This window comes from Suncus etruscus, chromosome 2 (assembly GCF_024139225.1).
Source record: "Suncus etruscus isolate mSunEtr1 chromosome 2, mSunEtr1.pri.cur, whole genome shotgun sequence".
NCBI classification, from domain to species: domain Eukaryota; kingdom Metazoa; phylum Chordata; class Mammalia; order Eulipotyphla; family Soricidae; genus Suncus; species Suncus etruscus.
The window spans coordinates 48,179,513-48,195,366 of NC_064849.1; the positions used below are offsets into that span (position 1 = coordinate 48,179,513).

The 15,854-nt window shown below is 31.3% G+C and overlaps 1 non-coding gene and 1 pseudogene across 1 annotated transcript; both read left to right on the forward strand.

The window, feature by feature from the left end:
• The first annotated feature begins 1,363 nt into the window (after nucleotides 1–1,363).
• Nucleotides 1,364–1,516, forward strand: LOC126002877 (uncharacterized; annotated as a pseudogene).
• A 1,784-nt stretch (nucleotides 1,517–3,300) lies between these two features.
• On the forward strand, nucleotides 3,301–3,464 carry LOC126002815 (U1 spliceosomal RNA). Its single transcript, XR_007493443.1, has one exon. It is a non-coding gene; the product is annotated as a U1 spliceosomal RNA (small nuclear RNA).
• Nucleotides 3,465–15,854: the final 12,390 nt, after the last annotated feature.

Below are 15,854 nucleotides of genomic sequence, written 5' to 3' on the forward strand. Positions count from 1 at the left end.
GTATGTTTTTATTACTGAATATGCTTATATTGATAAAATCTTAACAAGTGTCATTCTTTTTTAATATCTATATTGTATTTTTATTTTTTAATACTGTGACTTGATTTTTGTTACTTTTGTTTTCTTTTTTGGCTAATTTACTTAGTTCATTTTATCCTCGCATTTGTATTGTTTTTACTCTTGGGACATTTGCCATTCCAAGTCTATTGTCTCTTGAATTCTTAAACAGATTCTTTAGAATTATTGCTCTGATGTATGATTATTTTTATAAAATACTTATAAGAATAGATTTTTAATTTGGGAAACTTTTTGATCAGTTTTTATTCTATTTATTACTGTTCACCTTCTTTGTACTGTTACCTATATTTATTCTTTGATGACATGCAGTAGAGATCTGGTAGCACACATCAATTGGAGGATACTGTGCATTAGTATCTTTGCCAGAACTTGGTTTTCCTGTTGCACTTTCAAAAATGAAGTCCTCTGTGAACTATTTGCATATATTAATAATTTTTCCAATATTAATTTTCATTCCTTTATAAACAACTCCATGAGTTAAAAGCATTAGCATTCCCACTGAGCTTTTATATATGAGATGATGACACACCACTAAAATATCTGGTTTAAATCTTTATAAGTACACATTCCCTTAATTTATATTTTTTCAGTTATAAGATATGTTACTTGTTTAATGCTTATTTTACTCACTTGTGTCCATATCAGACAAATTAAATATTCCATAGTATTCTGATAATGATAGAGATATTGTATAATTAAAATTTGAATAGTAACAATGGTGATATTTATTTCAACTCAGTTTGTACTAAGTCAAGATTTCAGGATATTATTAAAATTTGATTTATATTTGAATAATTTTAGCAAATATTATTTAATCTCAGAATCTGAGATTGAGTTTAAATACAGTTTCAAGTTTTATTTCTCTTCCTGTCTCTTTTTCTATTTGGACTACACCCATCAGTGCTCTAGGTTTACTCCTGGATCTGTGTTCAGAGATCACTCCTGATGTTTTGGGGGGACTATGTAGAGTGCCAAAGATCAAATCATGATCAAAACCATGTAAAGCAATTGCCCTCCTACCCACTAACTCTCACTTAACCAGCTTACCTTCTCATAAATAAAAATATTTTGAAAATAAAAATATATGATATTGCATTCAATACAAAATACACAATAGACATTTAGAAACTAGAAAAATTAGGAGAATTTCTTAACAATTTTCAATGTAAATTTCACTAGGTTTGTCTGAAACAAGTTGCATGCTGATAAACACAAAGTCACACACAGAAGTAGAAAAATGTGTAATTTTTTAAAGGCAAGAATAAGATTTACTATTATAATAAATTGACTTACCTGGCAGGAATGATACCAGGTGGTTTTCCCAGGGTAAGGCTTAACCAATGCACTCCGATGTGCTGACCCCTGCGATCTCCCCAAATGTGGGAAACTCGAGTGCATATTTTGTGGTAGTGAGGGATTGAGTTCATGCTCTCCCCTGAGGAAAAAAATTAATAAATTGAAATTTTCGCTTAAAATGTCTTCTATTTGGTTTTTCAAATCCTCATTAATACTTTATTCTTTATAGAGTATTTTACTTAAAGTGCAAAAGCTTCTTCAAACTTGATTCTATACTCTAACAATTATTTTCCAGAAGTATAGATTTTTTATTAGTTTTGTTCATAATATTTTATTGCTTATATAAATAAAATAAAACTGCATGTTACATGTTCAATCAAATAATAATAATAATAATAATAATAATAATAATAACTCAGTGGGGGCCAGAGAATAAGACAATGAATAGGGTGTTTTCTTGCACATTCTCAAACATGATTAGCTCCCTGGAAACCAATATTATCTTCTGAACCTTCCAGATATGAGTCCTGAACACAGAATCAAGAGTAAGCCCTGAGCACCACCAGGTGTGTCCCTACAACAATATGTATTTACACACATACACAGATCAGATAGACAGATAGATAGATGAAAGATTGACATATGATAGATAGAAAGATGATGATGATGACAAAGATAGATAGATAGATAAATAGATGATAGAGAGATAGATAAATAGATAGATGATAGATGATAGATAGATAGATGGATAGATGATAGATGATTGATAGATAGATGATAGATGATTAATAGATAGATGATAGATAGATAGATAGATAGATAGATAGATAGATAGATAGATAGATAGATAGATAGATAGATATTAGGTAGGTAAGTAGATAGACAGAAAAGCCAACTTGCCTTTCCACAGGTTATTTCTGTATTATTCCATTATGTCCAAATGTAGACCATAGGTTCACAAACTTACTTGGTTAACTGCCATCATTTCATGCCATGGCATGCATGAACTTTTAGGAGAGCTCAGATCACCAGATGTATTCTCAGATTTTCCTGATGTGGAGAACTGAAATAACACCCAATGGAGTTCCTCAAAAGGCCCACTGTGGACACCTTTTCCCCTGTGTGGATAGTTGAGGAATTCCCAAAGAGAAAAATTCATGCTTGGTATTACATTTTTTATCATTACTTGGCTATCTGTTCTTTGTAAAATCTCAAACAAAACTATAAACTATCAAATATTTTGGCTTAGAAATTCCAAAGATAACCAAGAGAACCCCTTTTTTTGATAATTAAAACCAAAAAGCAAAGACAATATTTCTTCTCTTTTTCAAATATGTCCTAGCAGCTGCTGTTTCTGGTAATCAAAGGTGTAGCCAGAATGCAGATCCTGGCTATTGACTCTTCTCAGAAAAAGGGAACCACACCTTAGGGGAATTGGCTCCTTCCTTTACTTCATCTCTAAAACAATAGAGCCCAACTCAGTGAAGACCATGTTCCTAGATATTTTTACTTCCTAATAATTCCTGATTTTGCATTTGAAGTAAACTTACGAAGAGCTGCCTTGAGTTATAACCTTCTTTGTAACTCAGAATCCTTACAGTTCACACCCATAGCTTAAAACATTATCACTGTTAAACTTTGCTTTGTGATTGTAAATACTCTTCTCTATACCTATGATGTTTTTTCAATTATAAAGCCTCCTGCTTTATTTATGCTTAAATTTGAGCCTGCCAGAAGATGTGTTGACTCCACATACTCTGTGTATGGTTTCATTATTTCATATTCGGCCACTCGTGTTACCCGTTTTTCTCTGGTGAAGGATTTGCTCCCCACTAGAGATGCTGAGATGCAAGATGCCTGCAGCAATTTCAGAAAAGAGAAAAAATATTTAACACAGTTACTACTACTTTTAAGAAAATAAAAGGTATACTTACCTGGCAGGGGCGATTCTATGGTCAAGAAGGTGGTTTCCCCAGGGTGAGGCTCGCCCATTGCACTTCGGGCTTGCTGACACCTGCGATTTCCCAAAGTGTTGGAAACTCGACTGCATAATTTATGGTAGATGGGGACTACGTGTGCGTTCTCCCTTGAAAAAGAAAAAATAAATAAATAAAAAGTGGGGCCAGAGAAATAGCACAGCAGTAGAATGTTGCCTTGAAGTGGCCAACCCCGAATGGACTCCAGTTCGATTCCTGGCATCTCGTATGGTTCTTTGAGCCTGCCAGGAGCAATTTCTGATTGCAGAGCAAGGAGTAACCCCTGAGCGCCGCCAGGTGTGACCCCTCCAAAAAATATAATGCAGCCCAATTGAACACATAGTTACTACTGACTTTCTGGATGGTTCCTGTACTTGTCTGAAATGTAGCCACTTTGAGAAACATTGGTTCTTTACTATAGACTTACAATAATTTTCCTATTAATAAGCTTACCTGTTTATTTTGCTTCTCTAATATTCAAACTATATCTTCATTATCTTAAGCACGAAGGTGATGAACAATAGATTACTTTCAGACTAGAACTGCATTCTCCTAGATTCTCCATTATACTTTGACTGAAGACAATTATTTGTTTGAAGTAAGGATAATAATATATTTCAGAAGCAAAAATTTAAGCACTATTATATTTAATGATAATGGTTTTACCATTATAGTAGTCTTAAAACTTGCTTATATTTTTAAATATATGTTTAGGCTTTTCTGATAGTGACAGACTAATTTACGTATGTGAATAACTGTTGAATATTTCCTAAAGATAGTCATTATGCTAACCACTTTTCACAGTGTTCTACTTAATAATCAAAAACAGTTAGATAGAGAAATTGGCATGCAAAGAAGTTAATGAGCTTGCTCTTTATTTTCATCACACTCTTACTTCAATCTAATATCATTAAATTATAACTAAACTGCATAGTATCCTAGTATTAAACATTTTATAAAAGAAAATACATATTTTATAATACGTACGATATATGTAAACATAAAATTCTCCCCTATAACATGTTCAAAATAATGGTTCTATTATATCCACTAATATTTCTTGTTTCTAGTATTAATAAATTTTATTCTATTTTTCTCAAATTTATTTTTATTTAGATTATTTCATAAATAGATATTTGATAACAAAACTTCGAGAAATCTTTTCCTTCTTACCCACTTCCTTAACAATTAAATAGCTCTCCCAGTATTAATAACTGCCAGCAGAGCGTTATGTTCATTGCTATTGGTAGATCTATATTAACATAACCAGGATGTTTGATTTTACTGCAGGGTTATTCTTGGTGGTAAACGTTTTGTGAGTTTGAAGAAATATATGAAAGTATTTTGATGTTCTAAGATTTTTATTTTCTATGAGTGTGTATGTGCTGAAACTGTCAATCATTCCATACAAAACTCTGAAAAGTACTAATATTCTTAATATACCCTTAGTTGTGCATTATCTGGAATACCTACAATTGAAAAAAATAAATAACATTTACCTATCTTTCTTAATTAATAAACTGCTATTGGCTTTTTCTCCATTAATTGTACATCAGTGAACATTGTATTTTCATGACTTGACAGCTCTTTTATGTTTAATGTTGGACTATATTACATAGACTATATATCTCATAGTCCATTTATCTATTATACACTACATTCTATGAAGAATATCATATTGCTTCCAAGTTTTTCTAATTATAAATAAAGCTGCTGTAAATTTCCCCTTGTAGCATTTGTGTGTGTGTGTGTGTGTGTGTGTGTGTGTGTGTGTGTTTGGATATGTTTTCAAGAGACTGGTGCAATAGCACTGTGGGTAGGGAGTTCGCCTTGTATGAGGCCAACCCTGGACCAATCCCCAGGATCTCATATGGACCCCTAAAACTGCCAGGAACAATTTTTGAGTGCAGAGCCAGGAGCACTGCTCTGTATGGCCCCCAAAAAACAACAAAAATGTTTTTAAACTTTTGGGGACATAACTTCTGTATAGCATAGACAATTAATTTTACTTATATTAATTTATTGCCTTCCTAAATTTCTGTACCATTTTGTAGCTTTACCAGCAATGTCTAGAAGTTCATATTGCTCAGAATCATCACTAGTATTTTGATGTAGACAGTGCTTCAAGTTGGGTGCATATACAAAGATATATTTTCTTTATTTCTATTGCCCAATGACTTTGCCAATAGGAAAAGCATCATTTAGTTTGCTTTACTTGTTATTTGTATATCTTCCTTTGTGACATATAAATTAATATCTTTAGCCCATTTTAATTTTATTTACATTATATTAACAGTAAATTGTTCTTCTGATTTTTGGTTTGGGGGCCACACTGAACTATGTTCAGATCTTTCTCCTGGCTCTGTGCTCAGGGAGGTGGTTGGGGGAAATACTTGGTTCTAGAGTAACCTGTATTATACTATGACCTTTAATACTAAGTTTTAAGTCTTCTTTGACTTAATTATTATATCAAACACCCTATTTCTCCCAAAATATTGGAAATAATTACATTTCCAAATGGTACATGGAAAATTAAAACCAACTGTCTCTATTGCCTGGTTTGCAGTAATGTGCTACATTCTGTAATAGTCTCAAACTTAATGGTTACATATTTAAAACTAGTGTAAGCATGGGTGTCCAAGAAGACTACAGTTTGACTAAATTAAACTGAGTTGAGTACAAGAATTTTGTTTTAAAAGTAAATTTTACTCAAAACAATAAATTAGTTGGATTCCTGTCAGAGCTCCATCAAAACTATGAAACTGTGACTAATATCTACTTAAAGCATATTTAATAATAGTTCATTGACCAAATATCTCACTTAACACTAACACCACTAGTTCTAGGAAATATTTTCTACTGAAGGAAGAGAAAGTTTAATAGTTATCAAAAAACTTGTTACAAACATCTAAGACTATCTTTTATAATTCATATGACATAAGACTTATTTATTTATTTCATGTGAATACTGAAATTGACATGGTTAAGTAGCTTGTTTAGATTTTTATGTGTAGAAAATAATAATGGCAGATTTTAAGACTTCTAATCTTAAAGCTTCATATTCCTGTCATAAATTTTCTACAAAGTTACTATCAAATCATTATTTGGAATACTCAAAAGAAAATAAAAATAATAATAAGAAGAATACTCAGAGTAAAATAAGAAATTGTATATGGATGATATAAAGAGCATTATCCTGAGTGAGATGAGTTAGAGAGGGATAGACATAGAATGATCACAATCATTTGTGGCATATATTGAAAAAGAGATAGCATACTAATTTTAATCAAAGACAATGTAAACAAGGGCTATAAAAATGGTCCATTGTAGGAAACTTTCTACAAGGAACAGTGATGTGCAATTAGTGCAGAGAAATAAATACCGTGACAATGAAAGTTGAAAATGATCATTCTGGACAAGAACTGGATGCTGTGAGGAGGTAAAGTGACATGCATGATATCCCGTCAGTATAGTAACAATATTCCAAAACATCTACAAAAGCCTAAAAGTAAGATAAAGAGAAAGAAAGCAAGACAAAGAGTAGAAAAATGTGTTTCATAGAGGCAGGCAGGAGGGCAAAGGGAAAACAGGAGAGAAATTGGGGATATTGATTACAGAAATGAATATTGACAGTCTATCACTGAACTCAATTAAGAACAATTTAGTGTATTTTGTAACTATTCTATTAAAATTAATTAAAATAAAAAATAAGTAATGTGATTTTATAATATTGATTTTAATGCACATTTTATAAGTGCTCTTTTGTCCTTGAAAGGATGTTTATAATTTCTAAATTAAAAATTATATAATTATGAACACAATTATTTAGGCAGAAAACTTAAGTGTTTTGGTTATATAAACTATGTAGTATTATATATATACATACAAGATGTTAATGTAACTCTGCTTAAATAAATGTTGGCATAAAACATGAAAGGTATTATAAAGAATGTGAAAAACTTTAAAAACAATTGTCCTATGTTGGTAGATCTTCTATTGAAAACAATATGGCAGTTCTTCAAAAAGTATGCTTAGAATTGGTCTCCAAACAACTTGTCAGTGAACACAATTCCTGAAGAATTTAAGTAAAAACTTAAACCGATAAACATATTAAAGTATATGAATCATAAATTTATTTATATACAAAACACCTATGTAGTAGCATCACAAAAGCTTGAAGGATGACCAGAGTGATAGTACAATAGGTAGCTCACTTGCCTTTTATGCAGCCAACCCAGGTTCAATCCTCAGCACTCCTAAGGTAACCCTAGCCTGCCACATGTGATTCCTGAGCTCCACCAGATGTAGTTCCCCCCAAAAAAGGCAATAGTAAACGCATAATTTTTTTATTTTTTTATTGTTTGGTTTTTGGTTCATACCCAGCAGCGCTCCTGGGTTATTCCTGGCTCTAAGCTCAGAAATCGCTCTTGGCAGGCTCCGGGGACCATATGAAATGCTGGGGTTCTAATTACCGTCCTTCTGTATGCAAGGCAAACGCCCTACCTCATGATATCTCTCCAGTCCTGTAAATGCATAATTAAATAAAATGATTCATGCTTAAATAGAAATGGAATATTGTATATGTATATATAATAGCATGAGTATGAAACTTAAAGATATCTGCTAAGAAAAATAAGATATACAATAGAAAAACATAGGATTCTATTTATATAACATAAATCAACAAATTTATAGAAACAAAATTGTTACTGAAGACATGTGGAATATATGAGGAGTTACTTATGAAGTTTAATTTAATATGATTTTTACATTGTGGTAATGAAATAAATCTAAAGATAATCTGTTATGTTTCTCTTGGTTTATTGTTAGTTTTATCAATGGTTGCACAATTGTGAATTTAATTATCACTGAATTTTACCATTTAATGATTAATAATAAATTTTAATTTATGCATATTTTACCAGATATATAAAATATTTTGTTGTCATTCTTAAACTCAATCATTAAAGAATTGTGATATTTTTATAGGTGGGCTTAGATATACCAGAGTTTAAATGGGCACACGAGCAAAAATCAAGGTCTTGCAACGGGACAAATTTGTTGGTGAAAAAATATCATGAAAGAAGAACATATGAGAATTATTTAAAGAGGGCCAAAGTGAAAGTACAGTGAGTAGGCCATTTGCCTTGCATGTGATCAATCCAGATTCCATCTCTGGCATCTTCTGTGATCCCAATAGTCTGCTAGGAGTAACTTCTTTTTTTTTTAATTTTTTATTTAAACAAATTTATTACATACATGATTGTGTTTGGGTTTCAGTCATGTAAAGAACACCACCCATCACCAGTGCAACATTCCCATCACCAATGTCCCAAATCTCCCTCCTCCCCACCCAACCCCCGCCTGTACTCTAGACAGGCTTTCTATTTCCCTCGTTCATTCTCATTACTAGTTAGTTAGAAACTTAGTTATTTCTCTAACTAAACTCATCCCTGTTTGTGGTGAGCTTCATGAGGTGAGCTGTAACTTCCAGATCTTTTCTCTTTTGTGTCTGAAAGTTATTATTGCAAGAATGTCCTTTATTTTTCTTAAAACCCATAGATGAGTGAGACCATTCTGCGTCTTTCTCTTCTATGTGAAGATCCAGGAGTAACCTCTGAGTACTGCCAGGTGTCACCCCAAACAACAAATTTTAAATAAAACATTCTTTGGTTAGGACCTTTTTTAGTGAGGTAAAAGTGGATGATGGTGAACCTAAAGAACAAACTGAACAACTATGTATTGTATTTAGTTAAATGCTAATAACAAATCTGTAAAACAGATAAGGTAGTTAAAATAAAACACCACTGAAATATTCTTTTCCCCTAAGATTTTTGCTTTAAGAAAAAGAAAGACAGAGATATTGTTGGTATCATGTAATTGTAGTTATTGGGAGAATATAGATCTAATTTTACCAAATTATTATATATTTGATTAGTACCTGTTGAATTTACAAATTAATATAATTCTTCCACAACATAGTAGAAAATGATAAATATTAATAAAAATTCAACTATCCTATCAACAACTGGTATTTGCAAAAGAAAATAAATGAATGTATTTTCCCTTTGGTATATTCCTATATTAATCACAACTGTTAGGTCTTTGACTAAACAAGACAATAAATCAGTAAAAGTTATCATCAGTCATACTTTTCTTCTATGCCACAGATATTTTCTACATTAATGCTAAATTGCTTTCTAAATTTTGCATACATCAACGACATAGTATATGCCTAACCAAAAGGAAAGTTATGTAACTAATATCTGAGTCTTAGAGCTGTGCTATATAAGTCCAGCAAGGTGCCATGTAATAGCTCTGTACTTAAGTAATAAATTATAAAATACTGATTATTTGACTTTACATATTTGTCATCTTTGAGAACATCAGATTTATATTTGTCTAAGTTCCTGTCAGCATTAATAATGTGCATCATTAAAGAACACTAGGAGCAGGGAAGATGAAAACAAAAGGTGAAATAGAATAATTGGAGGACTTTCCTAAAGTCATTGAAGACAATTCATATGAAAGGAAGAAAAAAAAGGTTTACAAAAAATATTTTTATCTATTAATAGTTTAAAACATTTATTTATTGTAGTTAAGGTAAGATGGTTATGACAGTGTTAACTTTAAGAGCTTTAGATACCAAGTTACTTCCCCTTTAGTATCAGCAAATGTTCAATGACCCTTTTCCACCTTTTACACAGCAATCTGGTGTATAAATTTCTTCTCCCTCTCCAACTCCTCTACTACCATTTGGCAATCCAGTTTTGTTAGAAAATTTTATGGTTTTGTTATTATAAGATATAACTACTCCTTTACTTCCCTTTTTTTATATATATACCATACTCAGGAGACATCATATAGTATTTTTCCATCTGACACATTTTCCTTAGCATCTCTTATTGGACGTTTTGCAATTTCCAGATTCTGTACTTATGTAATAAATAATTCTATAGTGAATACAGACATGCATACATTTTCCCGGAAAGAAATGAACTGATACAGAAATGGCCAACAGGCACAGAAAAAAAATGTCCATCATTGCTTAGGATTAGAGAATTGGAAATTATATTAACAATGAAATGGCTACCTCCTACCAATAAAAAGCAGCCTGAATGTCCAACAGCAGTATGATGGATAAAGATTTTTGTATTATATCTATATTGTAATCTTATACAACTACAAAAATAATAATAAAATAATGCAATTCTCTACAACTTTAATTCAATTGGAAGGTATGTAGAGGTTATGGCAAAATGAGAATTGCATGACAGCCAAGATCACCAAATCTAGATAATTGCTCTAGTAAGACTGCATTTATGGGAACCCTGGCTTTGTACTCAGATGGGACAGTCAAATCATCCATATGTTTGGGTTTTTAAACCTACATAGGTTTTAGTATCATCTCTGGAAGATGTGTAAGATGGAATTCGATGGTAAATGTTCTGAATCTATCTCTTGACTCCCTCATAAGGAAGATAAAATGGAAGGCTCCAAACATTCCATTTGAACATTATATGAAATTTATAAATTGAGCAAAATCTTTTGTAAAGCTCTGGCTACACTGTTAATGCAATACTGGATAATTGATTCTAATGCTTCATTTTCCTTTTTCCTTTATATCTTCATTTTTTCTTTTATGAGACTGCAACCAAAGAGCTTAGTTTTACTTTTAAATAAAGTACCAGGTAAATTGTCATTTGTATGATAGAATCTGATGTGTATGCATTTATACAATATTTGATTAGATTAGGCAATATAAATAACCCCATAAGTTAGAACAGTTAAATTAGGTTGATATCACTATCCCAATTGGACCTATATGGATACAGGCAAAAAAATAATATGAATTTTGATGGTTGGTAGCTGTAATTAATGGAGATTTTAACTTGACTCCAAAGTACATTTTAACTTCTATAATTTAAATTTTCTAACTATATGTGGAGGAAAATAAATGCATTTTAAATTCTTATAATAGTTGTAATTATATAATAAAGTTATAGTTAATAAATATCATTTAGGTTTAGTGATCTGTAAATAATAAATTCAGGGATTATTAGTGACAAAAATTCTTAAAGTATATAGGTATAGCTTTTTTTTTATTTTTTTTTTTTTTTTGGTGTTTGGGCCACAACCTGTGGTTTACAGGAGTTACTCCTGGCTCTGTGCTCAGAATTGCTCCTGGTAGATGGTGGGAATGCCCATCACTCATTGTGACTATGTGTCTCAAATATTACTGTGGGAGAATTGTAATTCACTTGGACTGCAATAAGAATAATAAATAAATAAATATATATGAAGTCAAAAAATAAAAAGAAATTGCTCCTGGCAGGCTCGAGAGACTATGTGGTGTGTGTGGGAGGGGGGCAGAGAGATAGCATGGAGGTAGGGCATTTGCCTTGTGTGCAGAAGGATGGTGGTTTGAATCCCGGCATCCTATATTGTCCTCTGTGCCTGCCAGAAGCGATTTCTGAGTGCAAAGTCAGGATTAAAGCCTGAGAGCTGCCTGGTGTGACCCCAAAGCAAACAAACAAACAAAATCTGAATTGCAAAAACAAAAGAAAGGCCAGAGTGTTAGTGCAGCAGGTAGGGTGCTTACATTGCATGGGACTGACCCAGGTTTAATCCAAGATACTTCAGATGGCCCCGGAAACCCACCAGGAATGATCCCTAAATGCAGAGTTAGGAATAAGCCCTGAGTATTGCCAGGTGTGGCCTTCCCCCCCACCCACAAAAAAAAAAAAAAAAAAAAAAAACCGAAACAATAAAAAAAAAAAGAAAACCACAGCAAATCCCAACTCTCTAATTAAAACTAAAGGCAAAGTAATTGCAACATAGATGGCAGCTAATTGGTTCATAGTTCAATATGTAATACTTTTATAAAAGAATTTGGAAAAAATATATATAACCCAAATTGAACCCAGATAAGTCATGGGTTCATCACATGCAAGGCAAATGTCCTACCACTATGATATCTCTCTAACCTCTACCTGGTCATTTTTTAATTTTCATGGAGTCTTATTAATTTAGAATTTCTTTAGTCCTTTTCCTCTGGGTCAAAGTGGAATGATTGCTCTATTAGCCAATAAAAAAATAGATTTCAAAAGTTTTAATTGCAATGATAGCTTTGTAGATGGAGTAATTTAATATTCATCTTATCTAAATAAAACTGAAATAGTTGCAGTATATGTAAAATAGGTGATTCTGAAAACAAAATTTGAGCAATTTAATTTCTCATAATATATAACTTAAAATATGCTTTCTCGATTGCTTTTATAGCAATGTTAAAAATGAAGTGTAAAGAAATCTTATATATACTCATATATATCAAAATTGAATATATTAAATTTTAAATGATTTTTTTTTTTTTTGGTTTTTGGGTCACATCCGGCAGCACTCAGGAGTTACTCCTGGCTCTCTGCTCAGAAATCATCCCTGGCAGGCATGGGGGACCATATGGGATGATGGGATTTGAGCCACCATCATTCTGCATGAAAGGCAAAGACCTTATCTCCATGCTATCTCTCTGGTCCCTTAAATGTATTTTTGGTATTGTTTTATAACCTTTCAAATGACTTAAAGTTAAGTTTGTCCGTAAGCCTCTCCTTTTCATTGACTTTCCAAAAATTAGTTTACATATATTAGACTTGTTGCTTCTTGAGTGGTAAAAATACATTTGCAAAATAATAAAAACTGTTATTTAGAATAAATATGCATTCATTTAAGAATATGTCATATCTTCAATCTCAGTATCATTAAATTCATTTAACTTTAAATTTAATTTTGTAAATTTTCTATATTATATAATATATTTTAAGTACCATGATTACACATGTGATTGTAGTTGCATATATTCTTATTTGATTTAATGAGAAGGTTTGTATAAATATACCATTTTTGCCAGCATATAAGACGACCCTTCAACCCATGAAAAACTTCCTAAAAGTTGGGAGTCATATTATATGCTGGTATACATCATGCTGAAACTTGTTCCAGCTTCAGGGACGAGTTATCCGCACCCCTCTTACTTTTAAGAAGTAACTTACTTTTAAGACTTTTAAGAAGTTTTTCATGGGTTGAAGGGTCATCATAAGCCAGCAAATACGGTATGTGTTCTACTATCCTAACACAATATATTATTTATTTAATAAAGAAAAAAAAGTCTACATTATTAAGCCCCCAAACTTACTTCAGTTTATTTTTTTTCTCCTTCAGTTTAAAATCCTTTCATTTAGTACATTTTTTCTTTGATAGTAAAACCATCTTTTATAGATTCAAGCGACTTGCTTTCAATGATATTCTATCTTCTATTATATTAGAGTCCTTTATAAAACAGCTAACAAAAGCTTTTGTAAAGGTCAGAAAATTATATTAAGAGCTATCCTCTGTCAATTTTGTATTGCTGCTCCTAAGAAAAATTCTATCATGCTTGATACAGTTCTTTAATGATTCCTGCTGACTAAAAATAAATTAAATATCTAATTCCTAGGTCACAATGACAAGATCAGATATGCCCACTTGCCCTGAAACTTTGATATTTCAAATTTAAATATTTTAGAATAAACCCATTGGACATTTTTTCTCTTCTAATTTAATTTTGTTTTCTGTTTAGTTTTTAAGTTTTTAGATTATAACTTATAAGCTCTCTGTATTTTTATTTTATCTCCATTTCAACATATTCTAGTTTATCAAACATCTTAGTTTTGTCTCACTCACTGTCTTCAAAATTTTAACAGTCAGGTAACAAGTTGAAATATATTAAAGGACTTGTTTTTTAAAGTAAGTCAAAATTTGAAATCATGATTTTTGAATGTAATTTTTCCTCTTCCCCCACCCCTGTCTGTATTTGAGACTTCTTCTCAGTTCTCTTTCTAGGAATGTCCTAAAACACATATATCAATATACTCTATGATGGGTGGATGATGAGGCTGTCCATTGTACCATTTCTTTCATTGAATTCTCAGGCATAGTTTGGCAATGCAAGAACTCTGTAACTCTTTAATTTAATAAAAATTAAATATATGGAAAAAAACAAAATCAACAACAAAACTGACACTGCATATTTTTATGCTTCTGAAGTGGATTTGTACTTGTTACTAAATGTTGTTATCTGTTATGGCTTCTTATAAGATGTGCTTATGTATATAATATGAATATTTATATTTATATGAAAACCTTTATTATACTACTCATAATTTTATTTCTTTAATTCATGTGCACTATTGTAATCAAAAACTGTGTTGTCAAAGAATCTGAGAAGCGATCACTTAAGATCAGTATTGCAACAGAAGTATAATAGTCATGGCATAATAATATAGATTAGATTTTATTGAAAGCACTTACTATCATTGCAAAACAAAATGAATTTTCTCTCTTTTCTTACAAAATAGCAGTCAAAGATCTTTATATTATCAAGAGAAAATCATCTTTTTTATCTTTTATTTCCTATATTTGACAAAAGTGAGTCTCTCGCTTATCAAAATGGAATTGAAGCAACAAATTATATCTCATAATTATAATAATTTTTAAGATAGAGTGGGCTCCAATCCAAATGGATTGTGCCAATGATGAGATATGTAACAATAAAGAAAATTTGAAGTCACACAGCAATTTATTTGCAAAAGTACAGGAAAGTCCTTATGCTGAAAATAGTTTTATATGAGTATGTCCTAACTATTTAATGCCCCTCCCAATTCTATGTTGAAACTACAAGGTATAGTGGTATGAGGCTATTGAACTTTTGATGTGGGTAAGGGATAGCAATGGGCCTCCTGATGACTGGAATCTGTTCCCTTGTAATATATATCCTTTATGTTCTCTACTTTGTTATTAAAGGACTAATGAATAGATGTGAGATGGTATATAAGTGATATTTTTCTTACTCTGTGCCCCAGAGAATTCAATCCCTGACAACTCATAATGAGGTCCACTAGCTCCACCTAGAGTGGTCTCTTATCACAGAGTCAGGAGTAAGCCCTGAGTACAACTAATTGTGACCCCCCCAAAAAATAATATGCATAAAAATACCCCTGTAATAACTTTCTGGTATTTATATTGAAATCATACTTATAATAAGAATTTATCTCTTAAAAATAGTTTCCCTATCTTTGAAAATAAAATATCCCTCTTTAATTCTTTGATCATATATTGTTATGAATTTTTCTCAAAAAAAAGGAAATTTAACAATCATAAAATCTAATGTGCATATTTTGTTATATTGATACCTAAGTATTTCATTTTGGGTGATAGAGTGTTTTACATTTTAATTTTTATTTAATGTTGATATTTATACAAAATAATGAGATCAATTTTATGTATTAACATTTTATTTTTATATTTACCTTATCTCATAATCTAGCTTTAAATAAATTTAGTTCCAGAAAGTTTCTGTTCACTATAATTTTTTTCTGGATAGGGAATCATCTCCTCAGTAATGTCATGGAAAAATATAATTGAATTTCTACCATTTCTATCTGTGTATACTTTATTTTACTTTTATCT